Source organism: Delphinus delphis, chromosome 5 (assembly GCF_949987515.2).
Source record: "Delphinus delphis chromosome 5, mDelDel1.2, whole genome shotgun sequence".
Classification (NCBI taxonomy): domain Eukaryota; kingdom Metazoa; phylum Chordata; class Mammalia; order Artiodactyla; family Delphinidae; genus Delphinus; species Delphinus delphis.
Window position 1 is genome coordinate 126,294,428 of NC_082687.1, and position 26,531 is coordinate 126,320,958.

At 36.8% G+C, this 26,531-nt stretch overlaps 1 protein-coding gene across 1 annotated transcript in view; it reads left to right on the plus strand.

The window, feature by feature from the left end:
• C5H4orf33 (chromosome 5 C4orf33 homolog) overlaps nt 1-26,531 on the plus strand; it is a 55,299-nt gene that overhangs the window by 23,831 nt on the left and 4,937 nt on the right. The window contains exons 7-8 of the transcript XR_009519619.1: nt 223-334; nt 22,349-22,436. The gene's annotated coding sequence lies outside the window, so the exon portion shown is untranslated. The remainder of the gene's footprint in view (nt 1-222; nt 335-22,348; nt 22,437-26,531) is intronic.

Here is a 26,531-nt window from a genome sequence, read left to right on the forward strand (position 1 = left end):
TTCGAAGCAGTAAAAAATGTGCTAAATACAAATGTATGTTTTTGAATGAGCTTTGAAAACATAGCCTGAAGAAAAAAGCTAATACCACAAGTAGTAAGCTTTGGTATATACCTTAGAAACACCAAGTGTCCTGTATTCCTGCAATAGTCCTGGCTTTTCTCCTAACTGCCTGATTTTGTGCAAGTCTTTTCATTAAAATTTCTAATACTTATTATTTTTCAGGAACCATATATTAAACATATTGCCCAAGATCATACAGCTAAGGAGCAGTAGATTTGAACCCAGGAAGTTTGGTTCTGGAGACCGGGCACTTGTCAACTTTACTACAGCCTCTGTGAGTCTTAACTACTCATCTGTAATATAAAGCTACAGAGCTAAGTTCTTTTCCTCCCTGATTCTGTAAATAAAAATAACATAGAAGAAGAAAGAGGTTGATAAGCCCTTCACTTTTTTGTGGTACACTCGCAGAGAAGATGGGTATTCAAGTTACTCCTTTTTAATAATCCACTTACTAAGAGAAACACATTTTCCCCCCAGGCTCCTCTAGGGTACAATTTATGGCAGCAGTGCAATGTCACACCTGCAAATTGTCATTGCAGCAGGTATACTTTGGTAGTAGACTAGTGGCTAATCTGAATGCAGATCTCTTAGGATTTATCCTGAGTAGGGAATGAGTCACAGTGTAGTAGAGTATCAGAGAGAAAGAAAACCCAGGCTGCCTCTATACTAAACGCTTTTACTAACTTGGATTTTGTCAAAGATCCAAAGACAAGCTTCAGAAGATATGAAAACTTGGCAACCAAACCGTACCCTTGAGTAACATGCAATAACTATATAGCCTTTTGGCTTTTAAAATTATTTATTTATTTTTGGCTGTGTTGGGTCTTCGTTGCTTGTGCGGGCTTTCTCTAGTTGTGGCAAGTGGGGGCTGCTCTTCGTTGTGGTGTGCAGGCTTCTCATTGCAGTGGCTTCTCTTGTTGAGAAGCACGGGCTTCTAAGCGCACAGGCTCTAGGCACGCGGGCTTCAGTAGCTGTGGCTCGCGGGCTCTAGAGCTCAGGCTTGGTAGTCGTGGCGCACGGGCTTAGTTGCTCCGTGGCATGTGGGATCTTCCTGGACCAGAGCTCAAACCTGTGTGCCCTGCATTGGCAGGCGGATTCTTAACCACTGCACCGCCAGGGAAGCCCTATAATACCCTTTTATTTCCATGTATCAGAAACTGAAGAAATTTAGCAGTAATTTATTCTAAATGATCTTATAGTCTACTTATGCAGAAAACCTAAAAGTTGTGAGTATCTGCTTTCCTGTCCTTAGTATTTTGCTGTTTGCAAGAGTGATGATGCATCTGTTTTCCTTTCTGAGAAGGTGATCATCTGTCAAAAATAATGCAGTAAATTAATTTATATCAGTGACTTTTCAAATTGCAGGTTGCAAACCCTTAGGGGAGTAGATTATGGAATCTATATAGTGGATTGTAATCCATAAATAATTAAATAGAGTTGAAAATAGAAGAATGAATCATATTTATTAAGTACATATATTGCTTCAAGAGTTTTGTCCTTATTTTGGATCTAGTCACAATAGTTCAAAATCTATCAGTTTAGAGTGTTTACAGAACATAGGCTTTAAACACTCTGGTTGTTCACAATATTTTCCTCTGGGTAACTAGTTAATATCTAAAAGATTCTCAGCAATTCGTGACTGAAGAAGATTTGGAGGGGAATCTCAAACTCAAATGTGTCTCTGATGCAGCTTAAAAACTAAGGAAAGAAGTATGGCCTTCTACTTTATTCCTCAATTTTATTTATAAGTTTAAAAAGATAGATACATAGATAGGTATATAGAGAGATAGATAGGTAGGACTTACAGAGTTATAGAGCCTCAATTTTTAAATATATTCATTGGAGGTGGTCCGTTTCCACGGTATGTAGCTCTTTTTCTAATCTATAAATTAAGATGCTTTGGGTTGTAAGTACAAGTAAGCTCAACTCAAGCTACCTTAAACAGTAAAAGGATATATGGCATACTTCTGGTAGTTTGATGTAGAGGTTGACAGTCTCACAGTGTCATCGGGTTTCTAGCTCTATTTATATATGGTTTTCTTGCTCTGCCATCTTTTAGGTCATCTTGATTCAAAGACATCTGTCCTTTTTGTATATGAAATGACGGTGGGTATTACAAGTATCACAGTTACAAACCACAAAATCCAACACAAGAGAAAATACTCAGTGATTTATGACACTATTCTAGATATTTTCCTTATTTTATGAAAATTACAGAGTTTTTTGCAGTCTGGATTTTGATAATTGTATTCCCATGCTCCCATCTGTCTCCTGTATTATCTGTGAATTACATCTAGAAGCTTGGTTACATCCAGGTTCAATTATTGGTAAGAATATTTCATAAATGATATTATAGTATTCTTCTGTCAGGAGAAGCATAATGCCTGGTTGTCTCCATTTCGTGATGTTAGAAGCCATTGATGAACGTTGCCGAAATCCATGAGTGATAATCAGTTTTGCTTTTACTTCCATATTTTATAGCTTTTGAATTATCTCAATTCAACTATTTGGATACCAAGAAGAACTGTTTTTACAAGATAAATGCTTGATTCTTTTCTTTGATTTAGCTGTTTTCTGAATACTTGGTCCTCTAGCAGTCTCCAAAGATGACCAATGAGATTTTTAAAAGTATCTTTCTGAACTCATGGATTAAAAATACTTTATGTGTATTAATTCACTGCAGTTTCCTCATTGATGTTCGATGTGTTCCATCTTTGGCCAGTGGAGTCTCTTTAAGTTGTTTTCTAAGTCTTTTGACATGACCTTTGTCGTCATTAATAGCTTATTTGCTTTCTGGTATGACAAGATGTTCCAGGTTCGTCTTGGACATTGCTTGCTATAGACATAGAGCTAGCCATTTCTCCAGTAAGTCTTGGTTTCTCTTAGTGGCAAATGATATTTAGAGACCACTATTTGGACACTAGAAGTGCTCATTGCTAATGGGTTGGGTATATTTTTCTAGTACTTTTAAAAAATACATCATGGTTTCATATGGATACTTGCTACTTGATCTCATACATTTTATATCTGTTTCCCTTCTAACACAACACAAAGTGGTTTTCAGTGATTTCAACATTCTTATTTGTTTTTTCCCATAAAATGTTCAACAGACTCTGAATAAATTAACAGTACAACGACAATATGATTACTAACAAGAGTTTAAAGGGTATTTTTGTTTTTGCTGTTCTTTTTAACCTTAGAGTATATCCCAGCAAGGATATACAGCCAAATTCCCATGTTTAAAGCCACTTTAAAGTGGTTTCTATGTATTATGCCACCAAACTCAATACAATTAGGTTCATTGGTTTCATTCCCCTTTCACTTTGGGGGATTTTTTTTTTTTTTTTTAATGCTTCTGAGGTTTCAACTTCAAATCTATGAATCAAGATATACTCAGAGAAGTCTGGCCTCTATTCTGGTTCCCTCTAACCCATCACCTCTCCCCCCTTATAGATAACCATTAAAAAATTTATAGTTCACACTTCCATTTTTAATATAAGCAAATATGTATAAATGGTCATATCCTCTCATCTTAGGTATAAATGTTAGCATACTAGAGCTAACAGAAAGGATTCACAGTCAAATAGACTTACAATTTAAGGGGTCTTACCCAGATTTACTAATAAATAAAGGGTTCTTATCCCAGATTTACTAATGATTTCAAGGATATAAAATCAAAAGCCTCACGCAAATCAAAGAGAAATTTAGTCCATCCTGTGTGGCTACCTTGGTATTTCCTTTCTGCATTGGATACATTCTCTGGCCAGTAATAGATGAGGTCTTTAAATGAGATTTGTGTCTGACCTCACATAGCAAAAGAGGGGCTGTTTAAATTCTGAAGCATCTCCATTTTGTACTTAGATTGGCAAAGGGCCTATGTGACGTTTTCCCCAGAGCCATGCCTTATGAATCCATAGATTCAAGGGATAATCTTGCTAAGAGAATTCCACAGATAAGGGCACTCCTACTAGCACATTTCTTTAGCCTAAAGATATTTAGACTATGTTTACAAAAATATTAGACTGGGACACCTGTGGGGTTTTTTCCCCCAGAGAATGTTCCCTTGGTGGTCAGAGAGAAACAGATCATGGACCAGCAGCTTAGAAGGTGCAAGAATTTCCTCTACAGAATACCTTAACAATGACCGTGCTGCTTCATAGGTCTTTTAAATTGCTTTTACCAACTCAGTTACTCTTTTTCTTCCTTTATCCACAGGAATTTGAACCTTTTTACAGTGTGTTGATGGAAGCACTTGAGTATAAGTTACTGAGGCCAAATTCACTCCCTTCTCTGGCCAGTTAGTTTCCATAGGTGTTGTATCTATGGGGAGGTTTAATTCAGCTTCCTCAAAATACTTTCTCATCCTGGGGAATCACTGTTTGCATAAATCTTGCTTTTTATTTAATTGTATAAATAAACTTACAGATTCTTTGTTACACCACACAGCTGTAGAAGAGAAATTACTATTTGACACAGCGTGTATTAGTTAATATTATAGGATCATTCTATTCCTTCTCAGCAGAAATGACTTCTCCTGTACCACATTCCCCATTATAGGGGTGGTGACTAGAGTCCATTGTTCAATAAATTCTGGATCCCATTTGGTTTGTTTCAGATTTTATGGTACAGGTTTTTACAGGTTTCATTATGTAACATTCACCTCTGCTAGGGAAGACACAGGTTGCTTCTGTATCCAAACCTCCATATCTGCTGGTTTTAAGAACCCAGGTAGCTAACTCAGGAATCTGATTAAGGCATCTGCCTTACAATTCCGGTCTCTTTTCAGAGCTGGAAACCGATTTTTTTGGGTGAACAGCCACATGACCCACATTCTTCTTAATTTCCACAGAGATTTCCTTAATTGAGTGCCACATAAGGATATTCTCTATTGTCTAATGATCTAGGACACATTTGCAGTTGACTACAGCCCAGAGTCTGCAAATATCCAAATGCTCCTCTGAGATCAGGGACCCAGTTCTTCTCCCACTGCTAAACTAGCAGCTCTCAACTCTGCCAAATTTGCAGCCTTGCCTGTTCCTTCTCCCCTCAAGGTTTTTTCTATCAGCAAGGCACATAGCTGCTAATTTCTAAACAGTAACACAGCCTCAAAGCAGGAACTCCCTTTAGTGAACCAGGCAGCTGCTTGTCTTGGCTGGGGTGAGAATCACAGGGCTTGGACCACTGAGCAGTGTAGGGAAGGGAGATCCTTGGAGGTCTCTCTCATTGGCTCTGTGAGCAACATGCTCTCGTATTCAGTGCGCTCCCCCCAAACTTCCCACCTACTGCACTCTTCCATGTAGCATTGCCTCTTAGTCAACTTTGCTATGCTGCCTTTTCTCTATTCAATATCTCTCTGGCATCGTCCAAGGCAGGATTGATATCTAGCCTCAGAATTATTTGATCCTCTTCTGTGGTGGGGGGCAGTTTGACCAATACCCAGTAACAAGCTAGCAGCTGTCTTTCAAATGGGCTTTAATGAACAGCTGCCTCTTAGTTTTGAAGTCCAAATCCAAGAGGTCTTGCTGAGTAGCCCTATTTGATTTCTCCCAAAGGCTTCATATCTACATATATTCTAGGAGGTGAATATTCTTAAATAATCTGAGCAGCTGGATCATGAGGTCTTAGTTGGGCTCCCTGTGCCACCATCCTCTGCAAATCTTTTTTTTATTCTCAGAACCCCACTTAAAATAAGATTTATTTTTGATAACTTTGTGATAGGGGCTAGCAATATTCTTATAGGAGCAATGTGATTTTGCCAAAACTCAAATCCTAGCTGTGAGATTCTTGCTTGTTAGAGACAGTAACTTATTTCTCACAGTTTAAGGAATGTCTGTTGTTGCTCCTGGAATTTCTTAGATTGGGCTGGACTTGAATTTTAGCTGGATTTATCATCCATCCTCTATCTATCATAAAGGTGACTGTGATTCTTAACTCCTCTCAACCTTTCTCCTCTGAGAAGTCAATTAGCATAATAGCATCTATGTAGTGCATTAACTTGCTCTTAATGGTTGTTTAGTACAAATCCCGACTCACTAGATTATGGCAATATGCCAGGAAATTTAATGTGCAATATAATAATATAACACTGATTTCCAGTCCATGAAAATGCAAACCGTGTCTGGCTAGATTTTGAATCTGGGATTGATAAAAAGGCATTGCGTTAGATGTTAAGTTAGACACATACTGGCATAATAGACTGCCTTGGTTTGTTGCGCTTCCTGTTTAGTTTTGAAGATTAGGTGTAACTGAAGCAATCAGAGGAGCCACCTTGTTTGATCCTTGACAATCTATTACTTTCCTTCAGGAAACTTCTGCCTTATATAGTAGCTGGGACTGATAAAAGGGGGTTAATGGGAATCAAAACTCCACCTTAACCTTTTCCTTAATTAGAACAGTGATCTTTTATTGCCCTCCTGGAATTCTGTATTGCTTAGAGTTAATGCCTGGGGAGGATTCAGGCAATTCCAAAGGTTCTCATTTAGCATGGCTAATTAAAACTGGGTGAGAGGTGGATTTAGGCAATATCCCCTGTGAAAAGAACAAAGGCAGCAGGTCCCATGTTTTCAGCTACAGGACTTAATACTAAAGGGGGCTATATTTTAGTTAATAGACATCTCCATTTTATATTCAGATTATTACATTGATTATGTGACATTTTCCAAGGACCCATACCCCACAAATCCAAATCTAGCATTTTCTTTTTATCATAAGCAATCTTAAACCAACCAAATACATCCTGCTAAAAGTATTCCATTGACAAGGAAATGCGAGCAAATATCATTATTTTACCAGATTTGTCACGATGTGGTTTACAAGGAGATTTGATTGGGTCACTTTCTTTTTACCTAGGGCATTCCCATATAAAAGAAGAAAGTAGATTGCTGTTCTGCTGCTGAACTAGTTACTTCATACAGACTTTTGTATTTTTGCCAGTATATCTTTGGAATATGATCCTAGGAATAATATTTTCTGAGTCTAAGGGCAAACACATACACACTTTTGCTAGAAAGTACAAAATTATGTGCCATAGGGAAATTTGTATTTCTACCATTAAAGTATGACAGTTCCTGTTATCCCACAGCTTCTCCAACAGAGTATGTTATCACGCTTTCAGGATTTTGCTATTCAGATAGGTGAGAAATGGTATCTCAGATAATTTGCTCTTAACGTTACTATCATCTTTTTGGACATCATCTCACTTGTTTATCAGAATTTGACAATGTTGATCGTTCCCTCCTAGATGTCCCTCCCTTCGCTCGGGGATATCACTTTCTCAGTTCTCCTTCTAATTCTTCTTGGCTTGTTCCTTCTTTTTTCAAACTTTAAAAATGGAATTTGCCAAGATTCAATCTTTAGACCTCTTCTTTCTATATATTTACTCCCTTGGTCATCCCAGTCAATATAGTGGTTTAAAATACAGTGTACGTGCTCATGTTTCCCAAGTGTATGTCTTCCTCCTCCTAGTGTGTGCATGAACATATGCACACCTCTTCGTATTGCCCCTAAGCTGTCTAATGAGCATCTCATATTAGCATGTCCAAAGCTGAACACTTTTCAGCCACCATACCTGATATTTCCCAAGTTATCTTAAATGGCAAGTCTTTCTATAGTTCAGGATGGAAATTTCTTTGTCATTTGACCCAAATCCAATTCACTGACAAATCTCATCATCTTCACTTTTGAAATATCTATCCAGAATCTCACCACTTCTTAACACCTTCATTACTACCACTCTTACCCAAACCACTGTCATCTTCCCTGGATTATTGAGACCCTAAATTATTGCAGTAGTCTTTGAACTGGTCTCCCTGCTTCTCACTTTGCCTTGCTCCCCTGCACCCCAACCCCCATGCCTATTCTCTAAACAGAAGCCAGAATCTACTTTTTAAAAGCAATATTTTTCAGGTAAGATTCACATAAAATAAAATGTACTCATTTTAAATGTACAATTTGATTACTTTAAAATATCCCCTGTGCCTATCTGTGGTCAATTCCTGCTCCCCCACTCAAACCCAAGCAACAACTGATCTATTTTCTGTCCCTACAGTTTTGACTTTTCTAGAAATTTCATATAATTATATACTATGATTTCAGTCTTTGTGTCTGGGGTCTGTCACTGACATGATGTTTTTGAAATTTATTCATGTTGTTGCATGTATAGGTAGTTTGTTCCTTTTTATTGCTCAGAAGTATTCCATTGTATGGATATACTACAATTTATTGATACACCTGTTGATGGACATTTGGGTTGCTTCCAGTGTCTGGCTATTTTACATACAGGTGCTATGAACATTTGTATACATGTATTTTTGCAAACATAAGTTATTAATTCTCTTCAGTAAATATCTAAGAGCAAAATTACTGGATCATATGGTAACAGTACGTTTAGCTTCTAAGAAAATGATATATTGTTTGCTAAGTGGCTTTACCATTTTATAGAACCAACAGAGTTCTAATTGTTCCACATTTTCACCAACCTTGATATTGTCAGTCTTTTAAATTTTAAACCTCAGATATTCGTGTACTGATTTCTCAGTGTGGTTTTATTTTGTATGTCTTGGCTGACCAGTGATTATGAGTATCTTTTCTTGTGCTTATTGGCCATTCAGATATTTTCTTTTGTGAAGTGTCTGTTCAAATATTTTGCCTATTTTTGTCTTTTTATAATTGAGCTCTTTTAAAAATATATTCTGGATACAAATCCTTAGACAAATATATGTATTGCAAATATTTTCTCCTAGTCTATGAATTGGCTTTCTTTTCCATTTTCTTAAATGTGTCTTTCAAAGAGTAGATTCTACTCTACTAGTTGAGTAGATTCTTTTCAACTTCTACTCACTGAATTCACAGTCTACAACTAGAATATATTACTTTATTCTTCTAGCCACAGTATATTATTTTTGCTTCTGTTAGTCAGTTATATTTAATTTTTTTTAAATAGAGACAAGTAATTTTTTAAATCTCCCCCCATATTTCTAGCACTTTTCATTCTTTTGAAATCTAAGTTTTTTTGTTTTTTGTTTTTCAATCTGGCATTATTTTCTTCTGCCTCAAGAACTTCCTTTAATATATACTAGAGTATAGATATGCTGGGAGGAATTCTCTCATAATTTTCTTGTTTGAAAAGTCTTTAATTTTTGAAAGACAGTTTCATTGGGCATGGAATTCTAGGTTGACTTTTCCTTTCAGTATGCTAGAGGTATAATTTCATTGCCTTCTTGTTTGCATAGTTTCTGATGGAATGTGCTATATTCTTGTTTTGTTTTGTTTTGTTTTCCTTTGTTTATAACGTGTCTTTATTTGGTCACTTACTTTTGTGATTTTCTTTTTATCACTGAGTTTTGGCAACTTGCTTATAATGTGCCATGGTATGGATTTCTTGGTATTTATCTTAATTGGGGTTTTGTTGAGCTTCTTGGGTCTCTGATTTGTAGTTTTAATAAAACTTGGAAAGTTTTTAGCCATTAGTTTTTAAAAATACTTTTTTTCTGTTCTATTCTGTCCTCAGTTAAGCCTGCTTGAGTTAGTTACATGGGTCATTGAGATTCTATTCATTTCTTTTCCAGCCTTTTCCTCTCTATGCTTTATTTTAGAGAGTTACTATTGCTATGTCTTCACATTCACTGAGCCTTCCTTTGCAGTGTCTAAGATGCTGTCAATTCTACCAGGTTAAATTTTCATTCCAGATATTCTAATAGTTACCTATTGGTGCATATAAAATTACTCCCCAAATTAGCATCTTAAAACAACATTTTTTATCGCACAGTTCCTGTGGGTTAGGAATTTGAGAATGGCTTAACTGGGTGGTTCTGACTCAAGGTCTCTCGTGAGATTGTAGACAGGCTGTTAAAGGTGCCGCAGTCTCATCAGAAGGCTTGACTAGGGGATGATCTGCCTCCAAGCTCACTCAACTGGCTGCCCACACTCAGTTCCACACCACATGGGCCTTCCACAGGGCTGCATCATGGCATGGCTGCTGACTTCCCCCAGAGCAAGCAATTCAGGAGAGTAAGAGAGAAGTGTGCACACCTGAGACAGAAGCTGCAGTCCTTTAATAACCTACTATCAGAAGTAACATTTCATTACTCTAACAGATTGATCCTTTTGAAACTTTTAAAATCTCTCCCTGTGCTGAGTTCTGGAAATTGCTTCCAGGCCAACAGCTGGTTGTTGTCTAACATCTGATAATGCTGGCTTCATATAATCTATCCAGTTTTTCTACTTGTTTGTGACAGGACCCATAGCAAGCCCTGCATGAAAGTCCCATAGCAATTACCCCTTCATGGGTAGAAGCAGAACTTCAGAGACTGTTTTATAATGTGAGGTCATGCCATACCTGCTCAGCAGTACCAGTGGCTTGCCATCTCAGTTATTGGTCTCAATCATTTATCTTTCAGACCTCATGTATAACTGGTCTTCCTCTCATTCTGCATTTCAGCTTCATCAACTCCCCAAATATAATTAGCACCATCTTGCTGCAAGGTCTTTGTTCTTGCTGTTAACACTGTCTAGAACACACGTTCTCCAGATATATGTGGGACTAATTTCCTCATCTGAATTTAAATTTCTGCTTAAATGTTACTTAGGCTTACACATAGGCTCTCTCTGATTATGTCATATAAAATAGCAAGTTCCTTCTTATTCATCTTTTATTTTACTTACTCTGATGTATTTTTATTAATATCACTTATCACCACCTAGCATATTAAATATTTTTTATTATATGTCTCTTCACCTTACTCAGATATAAGCTCCAGGTGAGATATTCCCTAGAACCATGTCTGACACAGTAGGAACTTGATACATATTTGTTGAATACTTGAATATGCAGCAGATAGAAAATTTGTTTTTATAATATGGGTAAAGAAATGTTACATTTCTTTAAAATGGATCAGCTATTCCAAGACCACACCTACCTGGCTGACAGGACACTCACTATCAATCATGTTTCAGGGGTCTTCTCACCTTTCCTAGGATGTTTTAAGAGTTCTAGGAGTCTTACTTAGTGTAAAATATTTATGGAAGTATTCTCTGTTCTTTCATCTACATTGGTTATTAGTATTTTGATAGTACAAAACCACAGTGTTCCCTTGAACTCATGACTCAACTGCTTCCTATTCAAGCTCGGACACAGAAGTCTTTTATTTTCTTTGTGGTCAGCCTCCTCAAATTTCTGTCCCACCCAGTCAAAGGCTCTATCACATCCCAAGGGCTCTGCATAGGAGTGTCGTGGGTTTCCACCTCCATACAAAATCCTCTAATTCCCCAAACCTCTGTCTATAGTTTTCATTCAGAAAACTCTCTAAACCATCCCTCTTTCTACAGGTTGGCCACTTAAATGGTTCTGAGCGTAGTCTTATCTACTTGTACACACACACACACAAATACAATTGGACATGTTGATTGAATTCTAGGTTCCTGGGAACTTCTGCTTTAGGTCCTACAGTGCAACAGTGAAGAAATTCAGAGCTATGACACATAGCCTGGCTATATTCTGGTGAGTGGGAAAGGAAATTACCACACCTTTTTTTTTTTCAGTTTTCTCTCACAGAGTGGACAGATCTAAATTAGTGTCTTTATAGAGTAATCGGTCCAAACATGAGTGAATTAATGAATGAAAACCTTTTTCTTAGAACATACACACATCCTATCCAACTTTCAATGTTCTGTTGCTAGTAAGTTCTCTTTCCAAAAACTTTATAAAAAATTTTTTTCTGCATGTCTTTTTTATTACACTTTATCATTTTTGCATTTTGTCTTATCCAATTATCTCCCAACTAAACTGTGAGCTTCATGGGGACGTGATTTGTGCCTAATTTGTCTTTTACCCGCTATAGTATAAGCTAAATATTTTGTTTCAGGAAGCCCTAGAAATAATTTTGAATAAATGACAATAATTTAATTAATGAAGATCTGTTCCCAGTTTTAGTTCAGGAGATATAACAAATGTCATATTAAGACTAAAGCCAGATTGTAAGTTAAGAATTGCTGAAAATGCTTCCTCTAAACTTATGCAAATAATGAAAAGATAAACAGAATTTCCCTCCATTAATAGCACTATCATACTATTTTTTTTTCTTTTTGTGGCTGCGTTGTGTCTTCGTGCTGTGCGTGGGCTTTCTCCAGCCACGGCAAGCGGGGGCTACTCTTCCCTGCAGTGCGTGGGCCTCTCATTGCGGTGGCCTCTCCCATTGCGGAGCACGGGCTCCAGGCATGTGGGCCTCAGTAGTCGTGGCTCACGGGCTCTAGAGTGCAGGCTCAGTAGTTGTGGCACACGGGCTTAGTTGTTCTGCGGCATGTGGTGCAGGATCCTCCTGGACCAGGGCTCGAACCCATGTCCCCTGCATTGGCAGATGGATTCTTAACCGCTGAGCCACCAGGGAAGCCCTCTCATACTATTTTAAAAGAACAAACAACCTTAAAAGAAGTAAGCATGGGCTTCTCTGGTGGCGCAGGGGTTGAGAGTCCGTCTGCTGTTGCAGGGGACATGGGTTCGTGCCCCGGTCCGGGAAGATCCCACATGCCGCGGAGCAGCCAGGCCCGTGAGCCGTGGCCTCTGAGCCTGCGCATCCGGAGCCTGTGTTCCCCAACGGGAGAGGCCACAACAGTGAGAGGCCCGCGTACCGCAAAAAAAAAAAAAAAAAAAAAAAAAAAGTAAGCATTGTTTGTGTTGACTGTAAGTAGCCCTCTCAGACTTAGCTGTGTGATATTGGTCTTGTCACCTTGTTCTGACCATATATTTGCCACAGTGCTCTGTCACCATTATCAATAAATGAACACAACCAAGGCCAGTAAACATTATTAATCATAAACTTTCTAGTAAATAATGAAACTTAATGCCTTAACCTTGATAAGATATATTAAGTTATAAATAATGTTGAAAATGTATTTTTGTTTTAAGTTTTTACAAGTGAAGGCCATCCTGATTCTAACTCTTATTGCAGCATGCTGTGGAGGCCCTGCATACTTGCTGCTTTTTGCCAAATGGGTATTTGACTTATTTTTTATCATTTTCCAATTCTGCAGGGATGTGACTATTTGTTAGGGAGGGTCATAGTTCTTCCTGTCCTATGGAAACTTTGCTTGAGTGGTTTTTTTCTTTTCTACCATGTGTTTATAATAAAATTGATGCTATAAAATTTCTAATAGGTATTACAGAGAAATGGAATATATTGGTTATACTTGTAAATATTTCTAATTATTAGCATTTCAGATAAAGTTTTATTGTGAGAGGATTACATTTAAGTGCCTGTCAGTTTGGGATAAGCTTTTTCAGGAGCACCTGCAGAAAATTCTAAAAGAATTTTATTTCAAAAGATGAGAAGGAAAGCTGGATGCCAGAGGTCCTTTTGCTAGTAAATAGTAAGCAGAACAGTTTAGAATCGTTGAAGAGTGTTCAGCATCAAACCTGTGTCCATGAGACGTACAGATTGGTATGGGTAAATCAGAGAGGTTTGATATTCTGTAAAAAAATTCTACATTAAAGTCCAGTAGTTTGAGTCAAAACTGGAGCACATCTATTACTCCTGAATTTATTTAAAACCATGCGTAGACTCAGAAAGAAAAAGCAAGTATGTGACATGCAAGGAAAGAACTTTCACCTAAAAGCCAAAAATATTTTAAAATTATCTTGTATTTTTGTTGTGATCTTGGGAGTCCTTCAGAAATATTTTGCCTGTTAAAGGTGACCAACTAATAATTACAGGTTGACTTCAGAAGAGTAAACAAGAGTGAGTGGGCATCATAACTCAGATGCATTTGTGTGCAAATTAATTCCATCTTTCTTTCTTCCTCCTTAATTACAAAGAGTAAAGTTTCAAATCTTGAATAGGCATTTAGTTTGAATGTATTCTATCCAGATAGGAAGAAAATATGTCTGTGTTCTCTAAATATGTTTTTTACAAAAAATTTTACCATATTATAGCCTCATTCCAATTCAGATTACCATGGGACAGAAAAATTAATTGGGTGCTTTGGAATGACTTTTCTTTTTCATTCTTTGGGCTCATGGCTTCATGTAAACATATGCTGCAAGACTTCTAGAAATTCATGAGAGTTTCTGTTCTTCAAGGATTAAAAGATTTTAAGTGATAATTTTATCTTCCTACTTTTAACAGATGTTTTCTTTTTATTATTCATTTGCCTCCTTTCGCTTTAAATTTTTTATTTTTAAATTTCCTTGCATTAATCTTGAGCTCTTCAGCTAAGATTTTCTAAGAAACTCCAAAAAGCAAGACACAAATGTTGACATAATTTTAATTGTAATTGTTTATTGGCTACCCAAAGACTTGGAGGGAGCCTTGAAAATTGTTTATAAAAATCACCATGCCGAGGGTGGGGTCGAGATGGATCCTAAGCATAGGCCCCCCCACCACTGCCCAAACCCTGCCCTTGCTTAGGCCACGCCCTCCACAACCATGGCCTTTTCCACCTTTTTTTTTTCTCCTCCTCTTTTTTACTATTGTTCTGTTTTACCTTCCAGTTGTTGTTTCATCTATATTTTATATTTTTTCTAACATCTGTTAGTTTCCTAGTCTGATGTTTTTACTTTGTTATTCTTTCTTTTCCTTTTTTCTCTTTTTTACTATAGTGGTTCTGTTTTACCTTCTGGTTGTTGTTTCATCTACATTTTTATATTCTTTCTAACATATCTGTTAGTTTCCTAGTCTAATATTACTTTTTACTTTGTTATTGTTCTCTTTTTTTTTGGCACCCGTCATGGCTTGTGGGATCTTCAGCCAGGGGTCAGGCCCAAGCTCCTGCAGTGGAGCTCCGAGTCCGAACCATTGGACTAACAGAGGACCTCAGACCCCGGGAATATTCATCTGTGTGAGGTCTCCCCAAGGTCCGCATCTTGGCACCAAGACCCAGCTCTACCCAACAGCCTACAAACTCCAGTGTTGGAAGCCTCAGGCCAAACAACCAGTGAGACAGGAACATTATCCCACTCATCAAAAAGAAAAAAAAAATTAGACAAAAAAATATGTCACAGATGAAGGAGCAAGGTAAAAACCTATAAGGCCAAATAAATGAAGAGGAAATAGGCTATCTACCTGAAAAAGAATTCAGAGTAATGATAGTAAAGATAATCCAGAATCTCAGAAACAAAATGGAGGCACAGATTGAAAAAACATAAGAAATGTTTAACAAAGATCTAGAAGAACTAAAGAACAGACAAATAGAGATGAACAACACAATAATTGAAATGAAAAATACACTAGAAGGAATCAATAACAATAACAGGCAGAAGAACGAGTAAGTGGGCTGGAAGACAAAATGGTGGAAATAACAACTGAGGAGCAGAATAAGGAGAAAAGAATGAAAAGAATTGAAGACAATCTCAGAGACCTCTGAGATGAAACTAAATGCACCAACATTCAAATTATAGGGGTCCCAGAAGAAGAAGAGAAAAAGAAAGGGTCTGAGGAAATATTTGAAGAGATTATAGTGGAAAAATTCCCTAACATGGGAAAGGAAATAGTCACCCAAGTCCAGGAACACAGAGAGTCCCATACAGGATAAACCCTAGGAGAAACACACCAAGACACATAATAATCAAACTAACAAAAATTAAATTCAAAGAAAAAATATTAAAAGCAGCAAGGGAAAACAAAAAATAACATAAAAAGGAATCTCCATAAAGTTATCAGCTGATTTTTCAGCAGAAACTCTGCAGGCCAGAAGGGAGTGGCAGGATGAAAGTGATGAAAGAGAAAAACCTACAACCAAGATTATTCTACCCAACAAGGATCTCATTCAGATTCGACAAAGAAATCAAAAGCTTTACAGACAAGCAAAAGCTAAGAGAATTCAGCACCACCAAACCAACTTTACAACAAATGTTAAAGAAATTTCTCTAGGCAGGAAACACAAGAGAAGAAAAAGACCCACAAAAGCAAACCCAAAACAATTAAGAAAATAGTAATAGGAACATACATATCGATAATAACCTTGCATGTAAATGGATTAAATGCCCCAACCAAACATCACAGACTGGCTGAATGGATACAAAAACAAGATGCGTATGCATGCTGTCTACAAGAGACCCACTTCAGACCTCGGGACATGTACGGACTGAAAGTGAAGGGATGGAAAAAGATATTCCATGCAAATGGAAATCAAAAGAAGCTAGAGTAACAATACTCATATCAGGTAAAATAGACTTTAAAATAAGGAATGTTACAAGAGACAAGGAAGGACACTACATATGATCAAGGGATCAATCCAAGAAGATATAACAATTATAAATGTTTATGCACCCAACATAGGCGCTCCTCAGTACATAAGGCAAGTCCTAACAACCGTAAAGGGAGAAATCAACAGTAACACAATAATAGTAGGGGACGTTAATACCCTGCTTACACCAATGGACAGATCATTCAAACAGAAAATAAATGAACACAAGCTTTAAATGACACAATAGACCCGATAGATTTAACTAATATTTTTAGAACATGCCACCCCAAAGTGGCAGAATACACTTTCTTCTCAAGTGCTCATGGAACATTCTCCAGGATAGATCATATATTGGGTCACAAATCAAGCCTTGGAAAATTTAAGAAAGTTGAAATCCTGTGAAGCATCTTTTCTGACCACAATGCTGTGAGATTGGAAATCAATTACAGGAAAAAGACTGTGAAAAACACAAATGCACGGAGGCTAAACAGGGCACTAGTAAATAACCAAGAGATCACTGAAAAAATTAAAGAAAAAAATTTTAAAAACGTAGAAACAAATGACAATGAAAACAGGACAATCCAAAACCTATGGGATGCAGCAAAAGCAATTCTAAGAGGGAAGTTCATAGCAATTCCATCTCACCTCAAGAAACAAGAAAAATCCCAAACAATCTAATCTTACACCTAAAGCAACTAGAGAAAGAAGAACAAAGAAAACCCAAAGTCAGTAGAAGAAATCATAAAGATCAGAGCAGAAATAAATGAAATAGAAACAAAGAAAGCAATGGCAAAGATCAATAAAACTAAAAGCTGGTTCTTTGAGAAGATAAACAAAATTGATAAACCCTTAGCCAGACTCATCAAGAAAAAAAGGGAAAGGATTCTCATCAGTAAAATTAGAAATGAAAAAGGAGAAATCACAACAGAAACCACAAAAATTCAAAGGATTTAAGAGACTACTACAAACAACTATATGCCAATAAAATGGACAACCACAAAGAAATGGACAAATTCTTGGAAAGGTGCAATTTTCCAATACTAACCCAGGAAGAATTAGAAAATATAAACAGACCTATCACAAGTAATGAAATTGAAACTGTGATTAAAAATTTTTGAACAAACAGAAGTCCAGGACCAGATGGATTCAAAGATGAATTCTATCAAACATTTAGAGAAGAGCTAACACCCATCCTTCTCAAACTCTTCCAAGAAATTGCAGAGGGAGGAACACTCCCAAATTCATTCTACGAAGCCACCATCACCCTGATACCAAAACCAGAAAAAGATATCACAAAAAAGAAAATTATAGTCCAGTATCACTGATGAACATAGATGCAAAAATCCTGAACAAAATACTAGCAAACAGTATCCAACAAAATATTAAAAGGATCATACCCCATGATCAAGTGTTATTTATCCCAGGGATGCAAGGAGTCTTCAATATACGCAAATCAATCAATCTGATACTCCATATTAACAAATTAAGGAATAAAAACCTAATGATCATCTCAATAGATTCAGAAAAAGCTTTTGACAAAATTCAACACCCATTTATGATAACAACCCTCCAGAAAATGGGCATAGAGGGAACCTACTTCAACAGAGTAAAGGCCATGTATGACAAATCCACCGCAAACATCATACTCAATGGTGAAAATCTGAAAGCATTTCCACTAAGATCAGGAAAAAGACAAGGATGTCCACTTTCACAACTATTATTCAACATAGTTTTGGGAGTCCTACCCATGGCAATTCAGAGAAGAAAAAGAAATAAAAGGAATAAAAATTGGAAAAGAAGAAATAAAAATGTCACTGTTTGCAGATGACATGATACTATACGTAGAAAATTCTAAAGATGTTACCAGAAAACTACTAGAACTAATCAGTGAATTTGGTAAGGTTGCAGGATGCAAAATTAATGCACGGAAATCTCTTGCATCCCTATACACTAACAGTGAAAAATCATAAAGAGAAATTAAGCAAACAATCCCATTTACCATCACAACAAAAAGAATAAAATACCGAGGAATGAACCTCCCTAAGGAGGTGAAAGACTTGTACTCAGAAAACTATACAACACTGATGAAAGAAATCAAAGATGACATAACCAGATGGAGAAATATACCATGTTCTTGGATTGGAAGAATCAATATTGTGAAAATGACTATACTACCCAAAGCAATCTTCAGATTCAGTGCAATCCCTATCAAACTACCAATGGCATTCTTCACAGAATGAGAACAAAAATTTTACAATTCATATGAAAACACAAAAGACCCCGAATAGCCAAAGCAATCTTGAGAAAGAAAAACGGAGCTGGAGGAATCAGGCTCCTAGACTTCAAACTATACTACAAAGCGACAGTAATCAAGACAGTATGGTACTGGCACAAAAGTAGAAATATAGATCAATGGTACAGGATAGAAAGCCCAGAGATAAACCCACACACATATGGTTACCTAATTTACGAGAAAGGAGGCAAGAACATACAGTGGAGACAAGACAGCCTCTTCAATAAGTAGTGCTGGGAAAACTGGACAGCTACATGTAAAAGAATGAAATCAGAACACTCCCTAACACCACACACAAAAATAAACTCCAAATGAATTAAAGACCTAAATGTAAGGCCAGACACTATAAAACCTTTAGAGGAAAACATAGGAAAAACACTCTTTGACATAAACCACAGCAAGATCTTTTTTGACCCACCTCCTAGAGTAATGAAAATAAAAACAAAAATAAACAAATGGGACCTAATGAAACTTCAAAGCTTTTGCACAGCAAAGGAAACCATAAACAAGGCGAAAAGACAACACTCAGAATGGGAGAAAATATTTGCAAATAAAACAATGGACAAAGGACTAATCTCCAAAATATATAAACAGCTCATGCAGCTCAATATCAAAAAAAAAAACAATCCAATTAAAAAGGTGGAAGATCTATAGACATTTCACCAAAGAAGACATACAGATGCCCCAGAGGCACGTGAAAAGATGCTCAACATCACTAATTATTAGAGAAATGCAAGTCAAAACTACAATGAGATATCACCTCACACAAGTTAGAATGGGCATCATCAGAAAATCTACAACAACAAATGCTGGAGAGGGTGTGGAGAAAAGGAAACCCTCTTGCACTGTTGGTGGGAATGTAAATTGATACAGCCACTGTGGAGAACAGTATGAGGTTCCTTAAAAAACTAAAAATAGAACTACCATGTGACCCAGCAATCCCACTACTGGGCAGATACCCTGAGAAAACCATAATTCAAAAAGACACATGGACCGCAATGTTCATTGCAGCTCTATAATAGCCAGGTAATTGAAGCAACCTAAATGTCCATCGATAGATGAATGGATAAAGTAGTTGTGGCACATATATACAATGGAATATTACTCAGCCATAAAAAGAAACGAAATTGAGTTATTTGTAGTTAGGTGGATGGACCTAGAGTCTGTCATACAGAGTGAAGTAAGTCAGAAAGAGAAAAACAAATACTGTATGCTAACACACATATATGCAATCTTAAAAAAAAAAATGGTACTGATGAGCCTAGCGGCAAGGCAGTAATAAAGACGTAGACATAGAGAATGGACTTGAGGACACGGGGAGGGGAAGGGTAAGCTGGGACGAAGTGAGAGAGTGGCATGGACATATATACACTACCAAATGTAAAATAGCTAGTGGGAAGCAGCAGCATAGCACAGGGAGATTAGCTCAGTGCTTTGCGACAACCTAGAGGGGTGGGATAGGGAGGGTGGGAGGGAGACGCAAGAGGGAGAGGCTATGGGGATATATGTATGCATATGGCTGATTCACTTTGTTGTACAACAGAAACTAACACAGTATTGTGAAGCAATTATAATCCGGTAAATATCTATTTAAAAAAATCACCATGCCTGTTTACAAAGGTAAGCTATGATAAAGAAATATTTGCACCAAAGGGAGCACTGTTAATTTTATTTTACAAGCACATATAAGTAAATGTTAGATACCTTAATATATGCAGGGTAATGTACAAAAATTCTTAGTATATATTAAGTACCCTGTGACTTAATAATATTTCATATCTATTGAGCATCTACCGTTTTCCAAGGAATTTATAATCATTTTCTCACTTAGTTCCTCATAAAAACCTTATCAGATGGGTATCATCATCCATAAAATAGGGATATATAACTTGATCAAGGTCAAAGAACTGATAAACATACTGAATAGGATATTAATGCCAATAACTGTGTATATACAGTTTGCCTGAAGTTCACTTCTCCAGAACTGTACTTGTTCACTGTGAAAGAAAATTTTAAATACCAACACTCTAGTTTTAGCAAAACTATATTATAACACCATAAGAGAGTTCCACACATTTCAATTGCCTATAACGTGAGGACTCATGATCATGAAGTAAATGACAAGTGCCAGACTAATTTCCACTACAGGTGCCAGCAGTCCTGCTGGGCCACCGGATTCCATCCCTATCCTGGCTCTTGCTGACACCATGTGGCAACAATCATTTGTGTTAATTTAATTATTGTGGGTGAGGCTTCGAGTCTTGTGGCTTTTGGGGCATCTAAACAGTGGCAGTGGCTCCAGTGATCTCCCAGTTAATTGGCACCCTTTCCTTAGCCCAATCCAGGAAGACTGGCCACAAGAATACTGGGGAAATGGGAACCACCTTCTGCCCTGTTATTTGCTCAGATGGCTTTGCACTATGATCCCGTCTTCTTTGCTTCACCCTCTCCTCTGTGTCATCGCTCTATTTCCCCTCCTTCTCCCCCATATGTGACAGAACATAAAACTTTAGTCTACTTTCATTTGAGCAAGGAGGGCGGCTAGGGAGAGGAGAAAAACCAACAGCCAATCCTTCTACACTCAGATTTGCTTTCGGGGTTGAGGGTGTTAAGGCAAGGTTTTTCAGTTCTTGAAAATTAGGAAGCAAACAAAAAGTCTTCTTTTAATACAAAATATTGAATTTCAAATAATTATGGTACTCACTAATACTTTTATTTCTTTTATGTAATCTTAATGTATTTTCCACTTAATATATTGATAACCCTTAATTTATATTACCATTATGCATTGTTAACTGGCTCAGTTGAATAGGTGAAGGGGAAAAACTTGTCTTGGAGAACATTTTATCCATTTCTGCATAACCCACATTTGACTTCTAAAATAGTAATTACATTTGCAGTGAGGCAAACAAAGTTTTAGAAGGGCAGTCAAACCTCATGTATTAGGTATTAGCTGGTGGCCTTTGAGAGTGCAGAGCATGCACAATTACGCTGTGCAGTTGCATGTAACTTTTCATTAATGCCTTTGAAGCAGCTTGAACAATGCAGAACAGCTGACTGTACCTCCTTTAAACTTTACCTCTTTTCCTCCAATTTGACCCCATGCCTTAGGTCATAATGTATTTCACTGCCTACTATTATTATTGCAAAAGTATTTTAACTGGTAATTCCAATGGGATAGGTCACTTTCAGTGGCTCTCAGTTTTAACCTCTTGAAACTTATAATAGCACAGTAGCCCTGTGCCAAGAGCTGAGGAAATAATGGAATTCTAAATAGTTATCTAATAATTTGGTCCAGAAATAAAACTATGTATCCAAAAACAAATCCATTACAATTTAATTCAGGGTGATGTATACCTTTATATACATATCAGAAGTCTTTGTTAAAACATGCAAATACACTTACAAATTTAAGTAATTCTACTGTTACCTGAGCTGAACCCTGCCAATTTGCTAGAATTATTTTTTTTTTAATAATTATCATATACTCATAACCTAAACCTTGGATGTTGGACTCTCACCATCAAGTAATTCCTGAAACGGCATTTAGAACCATCTGATCACAATGTTTTTCTAGGACATTGTTTCTTACTGCTTTTTGCCACTAGATGGAAGAAGCAGGTTAACAAAATGATATTTTTGGTGCCTTATTCAACTCTACCCAGAAACAACCACAAGACTGTGTTTAAAATAATGACAGTCTCAGCACTCTTTTATTTATTCTTACTGCAGTATTTCTTTTCATGTGAATACTGGATCTAAGAACTGTATTTTTTTGTTTTCTTTATAGAGATTAATTTTCTTTTTATTATTTTAAAGGACTGAAATTTTCAAAAGTAACTAAGAAGGAAAACAACTGCCAGCTGGAAGAGGAGATGTGAGAATTATATAAAGATATTGGTAACAGGTATGTTGCAAAGCAATTCTCCACATGGATTATTGTCCATAAATAACAAACCTCATTCCTTTAATTATTGCTTATGGAGCAATTGGCACATTGAAGACACTAGACTACGTGCTGAGAAACACACAAGTGATGAATTAAGTGCAGCAACTGCTTATAAAATTTTTACATTCTGCAAGAGAGCTGAGCAAGAGGTAAGTTGTTTTCATTTATACATCATTTCAAATAAGGTAGAAATGGATAAATACTAGAAATATAGGTGCAATATTTTGGACATACAGGGAGGGTGGGTTTGGAGTGTCACTTTCATCTGAGGAGAGCAGGAATCACTTCATGGAGAAACTGGAATTAAGAGGGACAGTTGATGTGGGAGGGGCAGAGAATGGCTTTCCTGTGATAGAGGCAGAATGAGCAAAGGCACAGAGCAGGAAATAGCAGTTTATAAACATGTATAATGATGAAAGGACAGTTCATTTTAACAAACAATTTAAATGTTTGTATAGATAAGACACTGTAAAATGTAGTTTTTGAGCAAATGATAGATACAGGAAGTAACCTCAGGAGCTAAAGCACCATGTATAGAAGAGTGGGCATTCTGGACAGTGAAGCTTCAGCTTGGAAACAGAAGATCATTCAAGATGAAATCACCTGGAAATGGGAACACTAGCATCCATCTGATGCTGGTGTTTTATCAAAAGTAGGTTTACTGTACATGTGGGTTTGTAAATTGGTGGGAAGACTCCATAAGAGGATGATAATTCTGACTTAGGAGGGCAGCTTCCTGCAGCGTCTATTCTCCTTCATCACTCTCCACATGTTAGAAGGGAGACCAAGGTGGTAAACAGTGTCATTTGACTCCAAAAACACAGTATTTAATCTTTAGAATAACACGTAGTACCACCTACCTTCATACCTAGTGGTCTACTGATGTGAATGATCAAAGAATTCTATTCCAGCTGCTGAAGGCAATGAGCTTGAAGCTTGATATTAGGAGTAGCTATAAAATTATCCAGTTTTTAAATCCAACCACAGAATTTGTTTTCATGGCCTCCTATGGAACTATAGCTACAGGTTAACTAAAGGTTATGAAGTAATATTTCCTTTTTATGGTTCTGAATTCACTGCCTTGTAATTTCAGAGATCACCTTGTTCTACAGTGGGACAAGCTTTATGGTGTTATAATTTTGTATAGCTCAATGAAGACCATGTGACTTTTTCTTTTCCAAGTTTTGATTCTATATTATTCCTATACTATTATTTGTATCTAGCTCATCACTGTATTAATTGCGAGAATGTAGATAGGATACCTTACATAATTCTAAGCCTTATATTTCCTGTTTTGTTCTATGTCTTGCTCATAAGTAAGGTATAATTAAAACTTAAATATTGTCTTATATCTTAATGGGAGTAAAAATGCTATGCATTAAGTCGTATTTAAATTTGATAAATATGTGAAAGTATAGAATTACTAGATTACCTGATATATACATACATATATGCTTTTATATATTTATATTTCAGATGAATAAATTCAGATTATAAACAGCCTCACCATTTTCTTCTATAAAGCAACTTTGTGGTAATAGCTAAATATATGCATATTTTCACAAATTCAAAATAGTAACCTATGATTTTAATACACATATAAAATATTAGCTATGTTTAGACCTTATTAAATAAAGCTAATAATTCTATTTTGTTGATACTTCATATACTTTATAAAATATAAACTGATTCCCCTATAAGGATCAGTTTGATTTTATCACTTTTTTTCCCATCTACAATTAAATCTTAAAAAAAGGATCATGACTCAGTAGTAGTGTATTAGGTCTGAAAAAATATAACTTCAAAGATACTTACCAGAAGGATAAAAAATGGCTATAGAAGCCTACATAAATTACTGGCTTTCTTTTAGGGCTGTGTCTACATAGGCAAGGTAGAGAATAGAAGTACTTATTTGAAAAGGGCTGGGCAAAAATTTTAAGCCCTGTAATTGAAGAAATGATACAGTAAGGAGATTGTAGCCTGGTTAGCCGGACTGTGTATTTACATTGATTCCATTGACTTGACATAATTGTGTTAACTCTATGTAACTTTTTACCCTTATAGGTATGGGTAGAAAACCTAGAAATAAAATTCTGTAATTTGATACAACCTAGCCCTACCTTTAATGCAGCTTGGTTTCCTTTTTTTTTTTTTGAACATCTTTATTGGAGTATAATTGCTATACAATGGTGTGTTAGTTTCTGCTTTATAACAAAGTAAATCAGCTATATATATACATATACCCCATATCTCCTCCCTCTTGTGTCTCCCTCCCACCCTCCCTATCCCACCTCTCTAGGTGGTCACAAAGCACCAAGCTGATCTCCCTGTGCTATGCAGCTGCTTCCCACTAGCTATCTGTTTTACATTTGGTGGTATATATAAGTCCATGCCACTCTTTCAGTTTGTCCCACCTTACTCTTCTCCCTCCCTGTGTACTGAAGTCCATTCTCTACATCTTCGTCTTTATTCCTGTCCTCCCCCTAGGTTCTTCACAACCTTTTTTTAGGTCCCATATATATGTGTTAGCATACGGTATTTATTTTTTTCATTCTGACTTACTTCACTCTGTATGACAGTGTCTAGGTCCATCCAACTCACTACAAATAACTCAATTTCGTTACTTTTTATCGCTGAGTAATATTCCATTGTATGTATGTGCCACATCTTCTTTATCCATTCATCTTTCGATGGACACTTAGGTTGCTTCCATGACCTGGCTATTGTAAATAGAGCTGCAATGAACATTGTGGTACATGACTCTTTTTGAAATATGGTTTTCTCAGGGTACATGCCCAGTAGTAGGATTGCTGGGTCGTATGGTAGTTCTATTTTTAGTTTTTTGAGGAACCTCCATACTGTTCTCCATAGTGGCTGTACCCATTTACATTCCCACCAACAGTGCAAGAGGGTTCCCTTTTCTCCACACCCTCCCCAGCATTTATTGTTTGTAGGTTTTTTGATGATGGCCATTCTGACTGGTGTGAGGTGATACCTCACTGTAGTTTTGATTTGCATTTCTCTAATGATTAGTGATGTTGAGCATCCTTTCATGTGTTTCTTGGCAGTCTGTATATCTTCTTTGGAGAAAGGTCTATTTAGGTCTTCTGCCCATTTTTGGATTGGGTTGTTTGTTTTTCTGATGTTGAGCTGCATGAGCTGCTTGTAAATTTTGGAGATTAATACTTTGTCAGATGCTTCATTTGCAAATATTTTCTCCCATTCTGAGGGTTGTCTTTTCATCTTGTGTATGGTTTCCTTTGCTGTGCAAAAGCTTTTCAGTGTCATTAGGTCCCATTTGTTTATTTTTGTTTTTATTTCCAGTTCTCTAGGAGGTGGGTCAAAAAGGATCTGTCTGTGATTTATGTCATAAAGTGTTCTGCCTATGTTTTCCTCTAAGAGTTTTATAGTGTCTGTCCTTACATTTAGGTCTTTAATCCACTTTGAGTTTATTTTTGTGTGTGGTGTTAGAGAGTGTTCTAATTTAATTCTTTTTTTTTTTTTTTTTTTTTTATGGTACGCGGGCCTCTCACTGCTGTGGCCTCTCCCGTTGCGGAGCACAGGCTCCGGACGCGCAGGCCCAGCGGCCATGGCTCACGGGCCCAGCCGCTCCATGGCATGTGGGATCTTCCCGGACCGGGGCATGAACCCATGTCCCCTGCATCGGCAGGCTGACTCTCAACAACTGCACCATCAGGGAAGCCCTCTCATGATCTTTTTCATTTCTGCAGTGTCAGTTACTTCTCCTTTTCCATTTCTCATTCTATTGATTTGAGTCTTCTCCCTTTTTTTCTTGATGAGTCTGGCTAATGGTTTATCAATTTTGTTTATCTTCTCAAAGAACCAGCTTTTAGTTTTATTCATCTTTGCTATTGTTTCCTTCATTTCTTTTTCATTTTTTTCTGGTCTGATCTTTATTTCTTTCCTTCTGCTAACTTTGGGTTTTTTTGGTTCTTCTTTCTCTCATTGTTTTAGGTGCAAGGTTAGGTTGTTTATTTGAGATGTTTTTTGATTCTTGAGATAGGATTGTACTGCTATAAACTTCCCTCTTAG